The sequence below is a fragment of the Salvelinus alpinus genome, chromosome 31 (genome assembly GCF_045679555.1).
Source record: "Salvelinus alpinus chromosome 31, SLU_Salpinus.1, whole genome shotgun sequence".
NCBI lineage: Eukaryota > Metazoa > Chordata > Actinopteri > Salmoniformes > Salmonidae > Salvelinus > Salvelinus alpinus.
In genome coordinates, this window is record NC_092116.1 from 3,125,127 (window position 1) to 3,143,898 (window position 18,772).

Here is an 18,772-nt window from a genome sequence, read left to right on the forward strand (position 1 = left end):
GATAATACAGTCCCACAATTCAAAGACAGGGTCAGGCCTTTCATATCAGGTATGATAACTATCACTTGTCACTGACAGACAGAAAACAAAACATAAACATTTGGAAGTCTGAAAAACAGATACAAATCCCTTTCATTGGAGAGCAGGCTTCGCTTAAGTTATATAATACCCTTAAAGCCTACACCTGAGTGCATGGGTGTGTGTATGTGTCCATGCTGAACCAGGGATGGAGATTAGGGGGGGCGATGGATGGGAACGTTCTGTGCTCTGTAGAGAGAAGCACATTGCTTACTCATCTCTTCACTCCTTCCCCCCTGACTTTACAGACTGATACACCCCCCAGTAACATACACACACATACACACACACACACACACACACTGGCCCCCCTGCCAGGGTCAAATAAGCATTAAGTCCACCTCATGTCATCTCATCACTTCTAATTAGTTGCAGAAGATTCATATTATTGTGGCCATTTTAATTACAAGACTCTTCAACGTTCCCCTATCACACACACACACACACACACACACACAAACATGCTCAAAGGAGTGACTGTATTCAGAAACCAAGAGAGAGAAGTGGCGCGCGGTAGGGAGCGAGCGGTGGAGGGGAAATTGCGCTGTGCTGTTCTGAAGGGGATCAGCTGTCAACTTAGCTAATTATTCCCATTGAAAACCCCAGCTACATTTCACAGCTTACGTCGGACGGAATCATTTGTGCCGACCTTATCCGTGACTTTAGGGAAATAAACATTCAATTCATAATTTTACCGGCCCCTTTTTTCTCTTCCTTTTTTACCCTCCTCTTCAGCTCTCCTCTAATTTTGACGATTCATTTCAACCGTTGCAGTTCACAAGCCTGTATAAGCTTAATTCTAATGCATATTAGTGTATTAGTGGTGTAAATCCATACCCCCCCCACACACACACAAACAGACATTCTTATAAACACACAATGCCAAATTGTGTGCATGTTGATATGCGTGTGTGTACTCAGGTGCCAATGTGAGATAGTGTGAGGCTAGCATAGCGCCATCCTAACTAAATCCTCATTGTAAAGCATACAATATCAGGTACTGTAAGATAGACATAACCACTTTAGCCAGTGTCTGTGTACACTAGACAACAGCACCTCTCTCTCATGGTCGATGCTAACGTGATTAGCGTGGCGGTAGCCTTGGACCAGAGACACACCTATAATTCACTTAAGAAGTAGCCAGCCTGTTTGATGCATCTCTCTGGCCTGTGTGTGTGCGTGCGTGTGTGTTTGTGAGTGCATGGACATGTGTAATGTGGAGCATCTACAACCACTGAGCATAATACAGTTATGAACATGTGAGGATGCATTTACAGTCATAACACCCCCATCGGCCGACACAACGAATGCGGACAGGCCTACGTTTGTTTACATGCGTGCATTATTGGAAAAGGTTTCTCTATGCAAGTTGCTAGCGAATGACTCGTCACTTTCACAATGTATTGTGATTCTGAAACTGTGCACTTATTCGCTGGCCTCATGCGAAGTGGCAGTACAGTAATAGTCAGGTCAGAGATGTGCTGTGAAAGGCTGACATTTAAACAGCAGGCTCCTAAGCCCTTTGTCCCATGGGCATTTACGCCAGGTCCGTGTGTACGTGGCACCTTGCTTCATGGTATATGGATGACAGCCAGTCATTGCAAATAAGAATTTGTTCTTAATTGACTCGCGGCAGTTTAAAAAAAATGCTGAACACTATGTGTTTGCACACCCACCTCGGCCCAAGTACACTTGTTAATCACAAAAACACACAGATCTTCTCTCACGCACCTATCCAACCCACCCACATATCTCATCCCACCCACACATCTCCCATTGCCCAGTTCACACACCTCAGACTCACACACTCACCTACCTTATTGGAGCAGAGCCACCCACACTCTTCACTTCAAGTTTCACTGTAAACAGGTAAATATTCATGGTCAATAGCCTTGCCTCCAAATCCACATCGCTCTCCCTCAAACCATTCATTAACCAAGTTAAAAACATGTTTTTTTCAGCTTTTTTCTGTGAGTGGAAAAACCATCCTTCACAACTCTCTGCCCTGTGTGTTGTCAGCAGGACCTTGAGGATGGTAGCAGGAGAGGAAGGGATAGTAAATCTGCTAGCGTAGATCCCAAGGACGTCTGACCCTGGCCTGCTATATTTCCCCTGGCGTCCGGTGAACGCCGTAGCACAGGATGTCCTAGAGAATGAGCTCCATAAGCAATACACAGGCCACTAATACACAGGCCTCTTCCTGGGTGCCTGGTGGCTGCATCCACACACACAGGAACAATGCAATCATGGGCCTGACAGCCTCTGACACTTGTACAGTGGGGCTCATCTATTTACCTGTCTCACCTCCTCTGTGTGGGTTCCATTCTGGTTTTGTCAAAGCCCTCGATGAAAATACAAGGCATTGGGATGTGCACACGTCTCGGGTAGACTACTAGCTAGTGTTGACAACGCCACATGCTGTTTTTTTTTATTGCATCGAGTAATAAAGTAGACGCGTCTCTCACTGATACAGAGTGGACATTGGAAAAAAAACCTAGACAAGAACCAATTAATTTCCAGTTGGGAGCTAGACACCCAATCAGAGCCTAGACTAGTCTGTAGCTGAAGACACATTCTGGTGACCGGAGTGAGCTCTGCAGTACATTGGACAGCAGCCAAAGGAGACCAACCACAGCCAAAGACAGCACACCCAGCGAACAGCTACCACAATGGAGTGGCCTAGTGACCTTACAATGTCCCCTCTATCTTTCCAAGCCAAACAGGCTTTGACACAAACAGGCTTGGACAGTCTCGCCCATTACTCCCGCCTTCAAATGGGGGGGCAACAGTAAAGAGAGACAGTGGGAGAGAGGGCTCTCCTACTGTCTCCATTTACTATTGCCCCCCCCCTCTCTCCCACTGTCTCTCTTTACTGTTGCCCCTCCCACATTCGAATGCCCTATAGACATTGACCCCCCCCCCCCCCCCTTGTCTCCTCTGATGTAAAGGATCGTGGGGTAGGAGGGAGAATGGGGGACGGCGACACGGCAGTGTTATTATTATATTATTAGCGGCGGCGGGGTGGCCCCAAACCCATCATGATAAATGACTAGCCATTAATTGGATACGGAGGATGCCGCTTCCTGCTTCTGACACCGCAAGTCCTCGCCGGCGCTGTCGTGACGTTCACGGCCCGACAGACTGGCGAGCAAGCCCCGAGATTTTCAATGAAATAATTCCCCCAAATGACAGAAATAACATTAATTTCTCCGGGAGGTGGCATGGCAAGCCGATTATGGCGCAATGATATAACACTTGCATATAAACAGATGATTACAAAGCTGACAATGGGCGTCTGAGTGAAGACAAGGGAACGGAAATAAGTTGGGGGTTTGTTCAGAGGCGGAACAAAACAACTGTGTCTCTCTGTGCCTGCAATGACTTGGCATTTATCTTTTGTTTTTCTTTTCTATTCTCATACAGAGGGAAAGGGTTTATGCACACACAAACAAGGAATAGACACACTTGCGCACACACACACTTTCACGCACATAAATACATACAATTGGAAAGGATAGAAAGAAAAGCAGCTGTGAAAACAAAGGCTCACACCATTGGAGATGATTTGAGAGGAAATGTGTTGGGATTTTTTACAGCTCTCCGCCTGTCAGTTGTATTGAAGCCTCAGTCCTGGTGGAACACATGCACCCGCTGCAGGCTAGCTTGCTACACATACAATATTTATCTCTGCCTCTCCCATCTCTCTTTCTGTATCTCTGTCTGTCTGTATCTCTCTCTCTCACACTCGCACACACACACACACAAACACCACCAGTGGCATAGCGCAAGGTCCAAGCAAGCTGCCATGGGTCAGAGAGAATATGTTGCCGTTTTAGAGAAGATGTCCTGTTATTCTACACATTTTGCCATGAGTTTAAGATACAATTTTGCAGTTTTCAAGCTAACGTAATTCCCCCCCAAAATGTAATGGCTTATGATTTGTTCATATATTATCTGGGGGTTGTGGCCCCCTTTCCTTGAGGGGGGTTGTGCTACACCAGTGACGCACACACCTGAATCAACACTCTGACCTGATTGAAACAGCTGCCTTCTCTTCCGCATGCCCAATGGTATTAGCAAGAGATTTAGGGACGAATGAAAAGCTAGCTAAGCCTCTCGTCTTCATGACACCAACGATATAAATGGGAAACACTTGCTCCTAAACACTGGTCTGCGTCAGTTTTGAATAGAACCACTCGAATTGTCCTCATTTGTGCTTCTTCCTGCATGCATGTTTTTGTGTATGTACACACACAAGTATGTGTTCCTTTAGGCAGAGTGCCCCCAAGTCTTAGCCCAGCGTTCTATGTTTCTCATTATGGTCCCTGCTCAGATCGTCATACGCTAGCTCTCTAAATTAATCCTCCCCACTCTCCCTCCACCACCACCAAAAACAACACAGCAACACGACGCACAGTGAAAACACTTGAAATCCACTCTCTCCTCCTCCCTCTCTTGCCTCTCTCTCTCTCTCTCACTTTCTTCTCTTTTCCTCCCTCTCCTCATCTTGCTCAGATAAACTATTTTGCCTCTGGGCTTTGCATCAAACTCTGGCATCACAAAGGATCATGGTTCTTTATTCATTCAGTTTCTCTTCAAAATCCCCTCCCGAAGCTTACTCATATTGTTGCATGCCACCCAAGCCCCCTCCCTGAGCCTGCCTGCAATAAAACAATTTATTTTGTTCAGGCATTGAGTTCAAACGCCTCACAATGGCTTCTATCAAGTCTCTCTTTTAAATGAATGAGAAGATTATTTCATATATGTATGGACGGAGATAGATTATGAGAAATGACAACGGAGAAAGGTTTTGGCTGGTTATGCAGCCTTGTACGGGGATCAGCGAGTTTAATCCGAGGTAATGCGCATAAGAACAAAACGAAATCAACAAGAGGGAAGAAGAGAGTGAGGGAGAAAATAAATGTACAAATCAAAAACATCAGGAAAATGTGATTTCTCACCCCGGACCATCTGGTCTAAAAGGAGATAATCTGGTGACAGTTTTGATTAATATTAAAGCTACCCGAGCCCATCAGTTCCTAAAATACTATTTTTAAAATGAAGCGAAGTCGTTTAAAGGTGATTTTGGAGAGCTGTGTGTGGACGCAGGGAACAAGTGAAGTGTGAGTGTGTGTATGTGTGCATACGATTGCGTGTGCCTGTGTGACCTGCATGTATATATGTGTGCGCACGTCTGTGTCTGTGTGCATGTGTGTGTGTTTGTGTGAGCGCTCAAGCGTGTGTTTGCCCTCGCCATGTGTTTAGCAGCTCAGGGATTAAGATGATTTACGCGTCGCTGGCATGACTTCAGATTCACAACGTGTGGGGATGAAGGTCCAATCATTCATGTCTCTCTCCCTCTCTCGCTCTCTCTAATAACATTAAAACTTTGAGGCCATTAAATTTAATTTAACTGGCTGAAAGGTTCTAAACCCCCACTCACTGGCCATTAAGGAGCTCTGACATCTAGCTTGGTTTAATGGATAACTTTGGTCCACGCCACTCTGTCTCTGACAATACCAGTGGACACCATTAGAACGTCATCTGGTGTTCTGGGTGAGCTTAGGTCATGGCTAAGATAATATAATTGTGCTTCCTATATGTGCATGTGTGCGTGTATGTGCGGGTGTTTGTAAGATAATGAAAACACCAGAGGAAAAAGTGAAGTACATTTAAAAAGTATGAAGCCTTTAACGTATTTCTCCAATCGTGAATTCATTCTGACCATAGGTGCCTCATATGAAATTCCTACTCTATGTGTGGGCGGGAAACTATAGAGTACAGTATATAGCCTACACTATTAGCATTGAGTTAAGCCTCTTAGCACAGTATCTCTGTACAGTAATGTGAATGCCCTGTTCCACCTGTTCGGTGTATAGAGAATACCACATGCAAACGCACATGCACACACACACGCACACACACACACACACACACACACACACACACACACACACACACACACACACACACACACACACACACACACACACACACACACACACACACACACACACACACACACACACACACACACACACACACACACACTCATGCTCCTGGGCTTACGTAAAGGGCGCTATAAGAACACACTTGATTATGTATGAACAGCTCAGGTAGTGTACGGAAGGCAGGTACCGGTGGGACCATGCATATTCAACAGCCCTTCAACGATTACGCAACCTCTCCTCTCACTCTACTCTATCATTGTGTGGAAAACAACAGAGCCCCAAGAAAGTGTGGGGAAACGGAGCTATTAACATCCAATGTCTATCTGAACAGTGTTGGCTGTTGATTACTGTAAGATAAATGACCTAAAATGACCTAGAGTTGTGTCAATCTGGCGTTAAGACTTTAAGCATTGCGGGGATGTGAGATATAATGAATGTGTGTGTGACGTTTGTTTGTGTGTGTGTGTGTGTGTGTGTGTGTACACTACAATATGTTAGTCTCTGTGACTATTGTTCAGATTAAACACAGATGGTTGAGCTTGTATTCCTTGTATGCAGGATGGTAGGGATGATGATTGTAGAATTTAATTCAAATTTGTGTCTCTGTTTATTTGGCTTGGGGGGCTGTTGGGGTGTGTGTGTGTGTGTGTGTGGGGGGGGGGGGTGTTTGGCAGGTGGATGTTTGCTGGTATTGTGAGTGGATTTGCAGGCACATCATCCGTATTAGGATGCTCTGTTCTGTCAGCTCATTGGAGGTGCAGAGGCGTCTTCTGTCAATATGTCAGTCCCTCTGCAATTCTATCTTCTCTTCAAATCAAATATTATTTGTCACATACACATGTTTAGCAGATGTTAATGCGAGTGTAGCAAAATGCTTGTGCTTCTGGTTCCGACATTGCAGTAATATCTAACAAGTAATCTAACAATTCCCCAACTACTACCTAATACAAACATATTTAAAAGGGGTGAATGAGAATATGTACATAACTATATGGATGAGTGATGGCCGAGCGACATAGGCAAGGTGCAATAGATGATATAAAATACAGTATATACTGTACATATGATTTGAGTAATGCAAGATATGTAAACATTATTAAAGTGGCATTATTAAAGTGACTAGTGATCCATTTTTTTAAAAAGCGGCCAGTGATTGTATCTCCATGTAGGCAGCAGCCTCTCTGAGTTAGTGATTGCTGTTTAGCAGTCTGATGGCCTTGAGATAGAAGCTGTTCTTCAGTCTTTCGGTGCCAGCTTTGATGCGCCTGTACTGACCTCGCCTTCTGGATGGTAGCGGTGTGAACAGGCAGTGGCTCAGGTGGTTGTTGTCTTTGATGATCTTTTTTGCATTCCTGTGAGATCGGGTGCTATAGGTGTCATGGAGAGCAGGTAGTTTGCCCCCGGTGATGCGTTGTGCAGACCGCACCACCCTCTGGAGTGCCTTGCAGTTGAGGGCTGAGCAGTTGCAGTACCAGGCTGTGATACAGCCCGACAGGATGCTCTCAACTGTGGCTCTGTAAAAGTTTGAGTTTTGGTTGGCAAGCCAAATTTCTTCAGCCTCCTGAGGTTGAAGAGGTGCTATTGCGCCTTCTTCACCACACTGTCTGTGTGGGTGGACCATTTCGGTTTGTCGTTGATGTGTACGCCGAGGAACTTAACGTCCCACTTTCTCCACTGCTGTCCCATCGATGTGGATAGAGGGGTGCTCCCTCTGCTCCTTCTGAAGTCCACGATCATCTCCTTTGTTTTGTTGACATTGAGTGAGAAGTTGTTTTCCTGACACCACACTCTGAGTGCCCTCACCTCCTCCCTGTAGGCTGTCTCGTCGTTGTTGGTAATCAAGCCCACTACTGCTGTGTCGTCTGCAAACTTGATGATTGAGTTGGAGGCGTGCATGGCCACGCATCGTTCACCGAATAGGGATTACAGAAGGGGGCTTAGCATGCACCCTTGTGGGGCCCCAGTGTTGAGGGTCAGCAAGGTGGAGATGTTGTTTCCTACCTTCACCACCTGGGGGTGGCCCATCAGAAAATCCAGGACCTAATTGCACAGGGCGTAGTTGAGGCCCAGGGCCTCCAGCTTGATGATGAGCTTGGAAGGTACTATGGTGTTGAATGCTGAGCTGTAGTCAATAAACAGCATTCTTACATGGGTATTCCTCTTGTCCAGGTGAGATAGGGCAGTGTGCAGTGTGATGACAATTACATTGTCTGTGAACCTGTTAGGGCGGTATGCAAACTGAAGTGGGTCTAGGGTGGCCGGTAAGGTGGAGGTGATATGATCCTTGACTAGTCTCTCAAAGCACTTCATGATGACAGAAGTGAGTGCTACGGGGCGGTAGTCATTTAGTTCAGTTTTCTTTGCCTTCTTGGGTACAGGAACAATGTTGGTTCCATGAAGCATGTGGGGACAGCAGACTCGGATAATGAGCGATTGAATATGTCTGTAAACACACCAGCCAACAGGCCTGCGCATGCTCTGAGGACACGGCTCGGGATGCCGTCTGGGCCAGCAGCCTTGCGAGGGTTAACACGTTTAAATGTTTTACTCACGTCGGCCATGGAGAAGGAGGGGGGAGTGCAGTTCTTGTTAGCGGGCCGCGACGGTGGCACTGTATTATCCTCAAAGCGGGCAAAGAAGGTGTTTACTTTGTCTGGAAGCGTGACGTCAGTGTCCGTGACATGGCTGGTTTTCTTTTTGTAGTCCGTGATTTCCTGCAGACCCTCCCACATACGTCTCGTGTCTGAGCCATTGAATTGTGACTCCACTTTGTCCCTTTTCCCGACATTTCGCTTGTTTAATTGCCTTGCTGAGGGAATAACTACACTCTTTATATTCAGCCACATTCCCAGACTTCTTTCCATGGTTAAATGCAGTGGTTCGTGGTTTCAGTTTTGCGCGAATGCCGCCATCCATCCACGGTTTCTGGTTAGGGTAGGTTTTAATAGTCACAATGGGTACAACATCTCCAATGCACTTCCTTATAAATTCCCTCACCGAGTAAGCATATAGGTCAATGTAATTCTCTGAGGTTGACCGCAACATATCCCAGACCAAGTGATCAAAACAATCTTGAAGTGTTGATTCCAATTGGTCAGACCAGCGTTGAATGGTTCTAGTCACTTGTACATCCTGCTTGAGTTTCTGCCTATAAGACGGTAGAAGCAAGATGGTGTCGTGATCGGATTTGCCTTGAAACGCATGCCGGCAGATGAAACAAATGTGGAAAGAGTGACAATTGAGAGAAAGCGAGAGAGAGAGAGAGATGGTGAGAAAAAGAGAGAGGGAGAGGGCTAGATAGAGACAACTTTAAAAAGGAGAAGTAGAAAAAAGTGAACCAAGAAAATAAAAACTACATCAGTACTAAAGACAATGATTGAGTGCGTCAAATGGAGCTAAAATAATGTGGCCTTCAAAACATCCAAACATAACTTAATCTACTAATTATCTTTTGACCGTTGTTTATTATAAATCCTCAATTTGAAAAACATTCCTATCTGTCTCACCCTCCAGTCAATCCTGTGTCCATTTTCTACTGCTAAACTGTTAAACGGCCCTACTGACCTGCCGGAGGGCCAGCTTAAGCCAGCGAGGAGAGAAGTCAGAAAGGTATTGTTGTATTGTTCCGGCCCGAGCCATTACTGTCTGTGAGATGGCAAACAAAGAGGGAGAGAGAGGAAAAGGGCACACCTATTGTCTCAAAGCTAGGGCCCCTAAACCAGGTGTGTCTATTTGGGTTTAACGATCAAGCTAATCCTTTTTTCCAGTCCGGGAGAAAGAAACAAAATGCCCCCTCCCTTTTCCTCTAAGTCTCTCTTTTTCTTTCTCTCGGTGTCACGTGACCTTGTGGTGATTGTCTGTTTTTCTTTTTTGCGCTTTTTTTGGGGCGGGATGAATGGAGGTCTGTGGCCCCTTCTTAAGGTATGGTACACTCATCCACCCTTCACAGTGCTTTCATTGTCCAACTGCATATTTCTGTCGGTCTTTTGTGAGGGGATTTCCCCCTTAGTGGACTTGAAAGGCTGAGCCAAGGTAAACAATGAAGGTAAAAAAATAAGGTAAATAATTCTGGCTTGTCACCTCTAGGTGAAAACAAATCCCTCCCAAAAGGGTGGTAACGAAGTGTGTGTATGTCTTCGCTGTCTGTGAGAAACTATATAGCGAGAACAGAACAGGTACTCCAGAATAAGAAGAAATACACAGAGAAACGTTGAATTATGGAAAAGGACTCAAATAAAAGGTATCAAGTCACAGAGGCAAAGGAACATCAAACACATCCATTACTATGTCAATGCAAATTCATCTCAACACAACAGTGAAATGTTCCAGCACACAAAAATGATTTTCCAATTGTCATACATTATGTTTTATTTTACTATAAACCTGTGCCAATTTATTCCCTGACCTAGCACTCTGTTGGTGACATGTCATTTCAAATCACAATGCAACTTCAAATCCCCCCATTTGAAAGAGAGAGAGAGACTGAGATAGAGAATGTAGCCTATTCGCCTGGAATAAAGAATATAATGTATTTTTTTCTTCTTCTCCGTTTATTGACATTCAATTGAAGTATGCCTCCCTGTGTATGAGTTATATAAGTGTGTGACTGTGCAAAAATTTTGTGCACACTTGCATGTGAGTTTTCCAAGTTTCAAGTTTCATTAGTCGTACAGCATGCACACGGTATGCACCTTCCAACTAAATGCTTACTTGCGGATTCCTTCTCGACAATGCAACAACAATAAGAAATAATAAAAGGTAAGACCATGAACATAAAGGAAATGGCTCAGTAGAATTGAATAAACATTTATGCATAAGTATAACACAGGAAGGCACAATTTATAGTACACTATCAGAGAAAGGGGGCAGCAATTGTGATGAATGTGTAACATGAGTGTATATAAGTGTGTGTGTGTGTGTGTGTGTGTGTGTGTGTGTGTGTGTGTGTGTGTGTGTGTGTGTGTGTGTGTGTGTGTGTGTGTGTGTGTGTGTGTGTGTGTGTGTGTGTGTGGGTGTGTGCTAAGGTGCGGATAGTCAGTGCAGGTGGTCAGTCAAGTTCAAGTGTTCAGCCATCTGATGGCTTGTAGATAGAAACTGCCTCTGAGCCTGTTGGTATCAGACCTCATGCTCCAATACCATCTGCCCAATGGTCAGGGAGTGAAGAGCTCGTGGCTGTGGTGTGTGGGGTCCTTGAGGATGCTGCAGGACATTCCTGTTTCCGTGCCATGCCATGACGCAACCGGTCAGGACACTCTCGATGGTGCAGTGGCAGTATTTGGAAAGGACCCGGGGGATGGCATGCCATTTGAAGTAGTGGCGCTGTTGTGCCCTCTTGACAACAGTGGTGGTGTTGTTGGTCCAAGTCCGTGGTGATGTGCATGCCAAGGAACTTAAAACTGTTGACTCTCTACTGCAGTCCTGTTGATGTGGATCGGGGCGTGTTCTTTCCTCTGCTTCCTGAACTCAACAATCAGCTCCTTCCCTTATCTCCTTCTTATAGGCTGCCTTGTCATTATTGGTTATCATGCCTACAACCGTGGTGTGGTCAGCAAACTTGATTATGGAGTTGGTGTCGTGCACTTGGACAATGGTAGTCTGCGTGAAGCAAGTGGGGACTACAGCCTGGGACAGGGACAATTTGAAGATGTCTGAGAAGACGCCAGCCGGCTGCTCGGTGCACACTCTGAGGACGCGGCCAGGGATGCCATCTGGGTCGCCCGGCTTTCTAAGTATTCACTCTTTTGAGTTTTCCTCAAGTCAGCCTCAGAGAGTGAAAGCACCTGGTTGTCCGGAGCAGTGACAGCCTTCCTGGATGGCTCGGTATTATTTGCCTTGAAGCGAGCATAGAATGTGTTAAGTTCGTCTGGGAGGGACACATGCACACACTCACTCACAAATGTCACCATTCACACATACATACATACGTTTTCCTTTTCGTAAACAAGAAATACTGCAATACACCGAAGAACAAGCACGTATGCCGTCCTTTCTCCACACACTGCTACTCCCACTCACAACCACAAAGAAACACAGACACAAACGGGTCATCTAAAGTTGGCTGAAGTAGCGTGAATTGGCTTTGAGGCTTCATAAAACATGCATGTACTAATGCTAGTCTTTATGTGCACTTCATGCCTCCTGTACACTAAGGAGGCCAGCTAGAGTAGAATGGGAAATGGAAAGAGCCTTGATAAAAAAATAAAAAAAACTCTTTCAGAAAATACGCAAAACCATATGGAGTACTCTATAGCCATTTTGAACAATACACTCTGTGCAACATTGCCCTCTGTGTCTACTGTGACTCTTGGATATTTTGTGAAAGCTTAGAAAATGAAAATATATTCCAATACTATGAATGTAGGAGGGAAAGAAAATTGTAAAAGCAGCATATAAAAAGTGGTATAATACTACCTGCTGGCATCAGGTTTTCTTCAAGGCCTATGTGACCCTGAGCAATTGAGTTCCGTAACTGAAGGAAAACCCACCAAAAAAAGGAAATAAGAAACCTTGTCAGTAGGGAAAGGGAGTAATGAAATTCCACAGGAACAAATCGCTGGGTTATTGTGCCTCCTGGACAAATGGTTGTCGGTGTGTGTGTCTGGACAAGTTGTTGTGTGTGTACTATATTAACCCCTGGGGGTGTCCCCCTGTGTTCAAGAAGGTCACCCTATATAGCGTGAGACTACCGGTCTATACACACTACTCCCCAAAACCACCCACATGGAATTGCCCTGGGGCAGAGAGACACCTACGGTAAACTATGTTATCTTAATCATTTCACCAGTCACACCTCCTTCCATCTCAAAATACTAGTGTCCTCAGAGAGAGAAAGAGTGAGGGGAGGAGACGGAGAGAGAAAGACAGAGAGAGAGAGAAAGAGAGAGAGAGAAAGAGAGGGATAATCCTCTTCTCCCATTGTTAGATGCTTTCATCTATTTTCATAAGGGGAGAGGAGGAGAGTAGGGGGGGAGAAGGATGAAAAATAGGGAAGAAGAAATGATCTGTGCCATAGTGGTATTGTTGCTCTGAGAATTTGATGCATCTCTTTTGACAAACACACACACAAACACGCATAATATGCACATTTCACGCACACACGGACGGACGGACGCACGCACGCACACAGACTCCATCCTGCTCTCCACCGAAGCGCCCGTGGTCAGTAATATATCTTGATACAGGGACAGATTTATTTGGCAAGCCTGCCAACTGGAGAACTGCATTTAAAAAAAAAGCTGTCAAACGGAAACTGTGAGAAAGGAAACGGAAAGAAAGTGTCACGATTCTTTCCTCTTATTCGGAGGGGATGTGGAAGGTTCAGTCGTGACAGTGAAGAAACGGGAGGTGGTGAGATGCAATGCAACATTCATCCTACCCATTTATTCTGCATTATCTCTATCAATTCAATTCTCTGTCCTCGGTCGGACACAGAGATCAATACATGTAAATATGGACAGACACACACACACACACAAACACAGACCCTAGGGATGGGTATAGATATAGAACATCAAGTCACTGTGATTTTGGGCAACAGCCAGCCAATCAGGTTAGCATTTCTTTATTCATACAATTCTCCAATCAATCAACCTGCTTAAAATGTGTGTGTGTGTGTGTGTGTGTGTTAATTTCTCTGAGGTAATTAAAGTGATCTGATGGCTGATGTGATAGCAGGTACTTCGAAGTCTGGCCACAAACCCCAGATCAGCTCTGAGCACTTTGTCACTTACCTAAAAGGTCTCTGAGCCAGGGGCCAAGCCCTGTCTTTAATACTAATCAAACACACACACACACAAAACACACACACGTGCATCACCAGGACTAACGCTGCCACAGGGCTACAACGTTCTGTGCAGGTCCTTGATCAGTCACTTTGTCATTCCAAGTGTGTGTCAAAGGGGCTTTGGTGTGCGTATGTCTACAGCACATACATAGGCCTACGCACCGTGATTTAAGTAGTGCTTGAATTCAGGTTGTTTCTATTAGTGGTTGAAGCCTTAGCCAGCAACAGAATCACGGTTCCTCCACAGTATTCAATCCTTGGGGTCATGCAAGCCATGTCCTGTCTATGAATGGATATACAAACAAGTTCACCTACTGTATGATATGACAATACATTAAAACCTCTCATTGTGACAATGTCTGAATCAATGCAACACAATAAACCACTTCAAATGCTACGGGCCTCAATGTTCTTTCTGTGAATGTGCTTAAGAGTTGAAGTGAGTGGGGTTAAATGCCATGGGTTCAGGGTCGGTCACTGGTGGTTTCCAGCTTCCTACTGGCTTATTCTCTTGTAAGAGACATTAAGTGAAGGGAGCTTTAGGAGTGGAAGGTTATGATGACATGAGAAGACACTGGGAAGAGACTGAAATGGCAAAGGTTAAGCCACAGTCAAGCTGTTATGCACTCACACGCAGAGACAAAGAAACCCAGGGAAGCACACACCCACAGTCACACATAGAGAGACAAAGATATATAAACACACGTGAATACACGCAACACCGACACATGTCAAAAGCACTCAGATGCAATTAAAACAAAGCAAGACACATGCCCTAAACATGCCACAAAAGGTCAAGTAGAGAGGTGGTATGTTCACATACAAGCTTACAGTTGCAAACAACACACACGTTTATCCGAACACACTGAACCCATTGACAAACATCCACTCTCATTTGTCAAAAGTAGACCAGACTTCAGCTATGGCAGAGAAATGAAGCAGATATCCTCCCTCTCTTTCTCCTTCAGGCAAATTCCTGTAGACCCTGTCAGCATCTGAACTAACTGTTCTTCTCCAAACACACGTACACTCGCACACACACAAACCTAAAACATTGTCTACTATTGACCAATTTTGGTAATCACACAGTGAATGAAGTCAGTTCTTGTATATTGGTTTTAAGCAGGTCCGTTCTGGTTTTGGTTTGTTGTATGGGCTTTGGAAAATCTTGTTCACCTATTCCGCCCTCGTTTGAATTTTCTGCTGTATCGTACATTTGATTGTTTGCTATAATCACGGCCACATACCTTCACCGCCAAATTAAATTGCCGGCAACTGGAAGCCTTTGAGAAATTCCAGGGAACAAACACCAGAGCTAAGCCAGGGCTAAAGGGAAACACATTGCTCAGGTTATTACATACAGATGACTGCTATACCTCTGTAGGTACCTCTGCGTGTGCACATGCATGTGTATATTTGGTATTTTTGACAGGGAGTCATGCTGAGACCAGGTGAGCCCTGTAGAAAAAAATATACACATCAATACACAAAAAGCAAAACAGTATGTGCATCTATACAGTACATGTATATATAGTACTATACTATATATACAAAGCCTTGTGCCTTGTGTATAACTCTATATTTCAGCGCGCTCTCACCATGTTCCTCAAGCTGGATCATTCTCTATTATTTGATTTTCTCTCCTTCCCTCTCTCTGTGGCTATCTATCCGCCCCTGGTGTAGTTCTTTGGCATGCAGCCCCATGCAGCCTGTGTTGTGAGGCCCTCCTTCGCACTTCCATACCCTCCTGAGAGAGACACTCAGCTAGAGCAAGCCTTTCTTAAAGCACAGAGACCTCATGCCTATTCCCCCACCACACAGCTCTGCCAAACTAATGCTGATGGGGCAACACACTGGGGACAACACACACACAGACGTACACGTGTCCAGAAATACACACGTATACACAAAGTCAGACACGCACACATATGCATGATACAACGCCAAATACTGAAGAGTAAAATTACACAGATAGCTATATACCTGGAGTGTACAAACCATTAGGAACAACTGCTCTTTCCATGACATAGACTGACCAGGTGAAAGCTATGATCTCCTATTGATGTCACCTGTTAAATCCACTTCAAAAGGGAGGAGACAGGTTATAAAAGGATTTATAAGACTTGAGACAATTGAGACATGGATTGTGTATGTGCGCCATTCAGAGGGTGAATATGCAAGACAAAATATTTAAGTGCCTTTGAACGGGTTATGGTAGTAGGTGCCGGGCGCACCAGTTTGAGTGTGTCAAGAACTACAACGCTGCTGGGTTTTTCATGCTCAAGAGTTTCCATTGTGTATCAAGAATGGTCCAACATACAATGGACATCCAGCCAACTTGACACAACGGTGGGAAGCATTGGAGTCAACATGGGCCAGCATCCCTGTGGAACACTTTTGACACATTGTAGAGTTCAATAACCGACGAATTGAGGCTGTTCTCAGGGCAAAAGGGGATGCAACTCAATATTAGGAAGGTGTTCCTAAAGTTTTGTACACTCAGTCTATACTGCCTTATGCAAACAGATAAGAGAGAGAGAAGAGACAGATGGACAACACACATAGACAGACAGAGGATGATATGCAGGTGGCAACTACCCTCTTGATTGGTGAGCTGGGTACCCCCTGTGCCATGTGTCTCACACTGAAGTTGACATGGCACCAACTGTGCCCCATCTCTGCCAACACAGCCCCCCGACGCGTCAACGCGCACCGACATACACCTCCCCCGCCCTGCGGCCTCCACCCCATTGAACATGTTTACCGCACGTAAACATGCATGCACACACACACACACACTCGCACACACACACACACACTCACGCAAATCTAATTGTGCTAATGCAGAGAGAGAAAGAGCGAGAAAGCGAGGAGAGACGCCTGAGAGATAGAAAAGAGGATGGGAGGAGAGAAGAAAATAGAACAAAGGGAGGGAGAACAAGAGAGAGACAGAGTGAAGGGGAGAGACAGAAGGACAGAAACAGAGAGGAGGGGGAGGACTTGGCTGAGCGCCTCCAAGGCGTTTGTCTTCATTGAAAACTGGCCCACCTTTCCCCCCTTCTCCCGCTGAAACGAAGAGAGATTGAGGGAGCAAAGCAACAATAAATAAGAAAAAAAAAGAAAAAAAAGCAGGAACATTTCAAATCAACATCTGTCGCGGAGGGTGATTTTTCTCCCAAATAGCATGTGCCAGTGTGATTCGGAAGCGGGCCAAATTGCTAGTTGACGCTTGGTTGCACCCAAAAGGTCCAGCCGTATACAAAGGTTTGGTAGGACTGTACTGTCCCTCATTCACAAAACAGACATGTTTCCTTCCAATGTGGCTTGAAAGACCATGCTAGTCCCTCTGTGTTGCCCACAAGCCCGTGCCTGTCTATTTCTGTCAATCCATAGACATAGTGGAAACGATATGAAAGAATACATTGTAATACTCGACTAGGAGTGGCAATATTTGAGGTGAAAACCTATTTCCCCCCCAAAAAAACATCGGTGTCTTTTCCTGTGGTTCTTCTATATTCACTATTCCTGGAATGACTACAGCTCTAGCTTACCTGTTTCTTACTATAAGCAGATAGTGAACTCAGACTTATAACAATGAAAGGGGCTAAATGTGAAGTGAAAAATATGTCCCTCCAACAAAATGGCCACCTTCTTCTCTGTGGTGCTTCTCTTTGTACTAGTCTTAGAATGGCTGCAGCATCCCTACTCTAATCTCCCCCAGACCTAGATAAATCCACCTCGGTCGGAGTGGGAGTCAGTCTGTGCTTCGGTACACACAAACACCACAATGCTCGGTGTGTGTGTGTGTGAGTGTGTGTTTCTCTTCCACAGCTCAGAGCAGAAAGCCAACCTCTGGAGCATGGGTTTTTAATCTTTTTAGTGTTTCTTCTTTTCTTGTACTATTTTCTGTTACTGACTGAGGTTTAGGAAGGAGACTCTACGCTGTACTGGTAGCTTATAGACTAGCTGGTCTGACTGGCCATTTGTTGTATGGTAGTATGTATACTGTATATGACACCAGCAATTGATTTGAATACCTGCCTGGTTTGCTCCCCCGCCACAAACAGCAGCTTCACCTCACACGCCCTTCGCTCTTTGACTTTCCCTCGATCCTTTTCACTCCCTCGCTCTCTCGCTCTCGCCTCATGATGATGTGAGCAACAGAGGAGTGGAGAACCAAGGGAGGGAGGGAAGGAGAGAGGAGAGAAGAGAAGGGGAGAGGGGCTCTAGGCATACAGTGCATCGAGCTAGCTAGAGACTAAGGATTAACATGGGTAACCGGGATCCCAGGCCTGTCCCAGGAACACTCTTCACATTTCCTGTAAAAAATAAAGACCTGGGAAATGACCATTTTCCCCAATGTCGGAAAAAATGCAGGCCCCACAGAACATGTGCAGTATTAGATTCCCCCCCCCCCCCCCCCAAAAAATGCATTTTTTTTTTACACATTATCAAATAAAATTTCTTTGTAAACAATAGGTGTAGACTAACAGTAAAACGCTTATTTAAGGGCCTTTCCCAACAATGCAGAGAGAAAGAAAATAGAGAAATAATAGAAAAGTAATAACACATAATAATAAAAGTAATACTAAGAACACAATGAGTAACGATAATTTGGCTATATACACGGGGTACCAGTAGCGAGTCGATGTGCAGGGGTACGAGGTAATTGAGGTAGATATGTAGATACTGCATAAGTAGGAATAAAGTGACTAGGGAAAATAATAGACAAAAATAATAGATAAAAAGGATAGATTATTAACAAAAGCAGCATGTGGTGAGTCAAAAAGATAGTGCAAAAAGGGTCAATGAAGATGGTCACGGTAGCTAAACTCAGCAAAAATAAAAAGTCCTCTCACTGTCAACTGCGTTTATTTTCAGCAAACTTAACATGTGTAAATATTTGTATGAACATAACAAGATTCAACAACTGAGACATAAACTGAACAAGTTCCACAGA

At 44.8% G+C, this 18,772-nt stretch overlaps 1 protein-coding gene across 5 annotated transcripts in view; it reads right to left on the reverse strand.

Annotated features, from left to right (window-relative positions):
• Window positions 1-18,772, reverse strand: part of LOC139561001 (protocadherin-7-like) — a 211,893-nt gene that overhangs the window by 71,331 nt on the left and 121,790 nt on the right. The gene's annotated exons all lie outside the window — the stretch shown is intronic.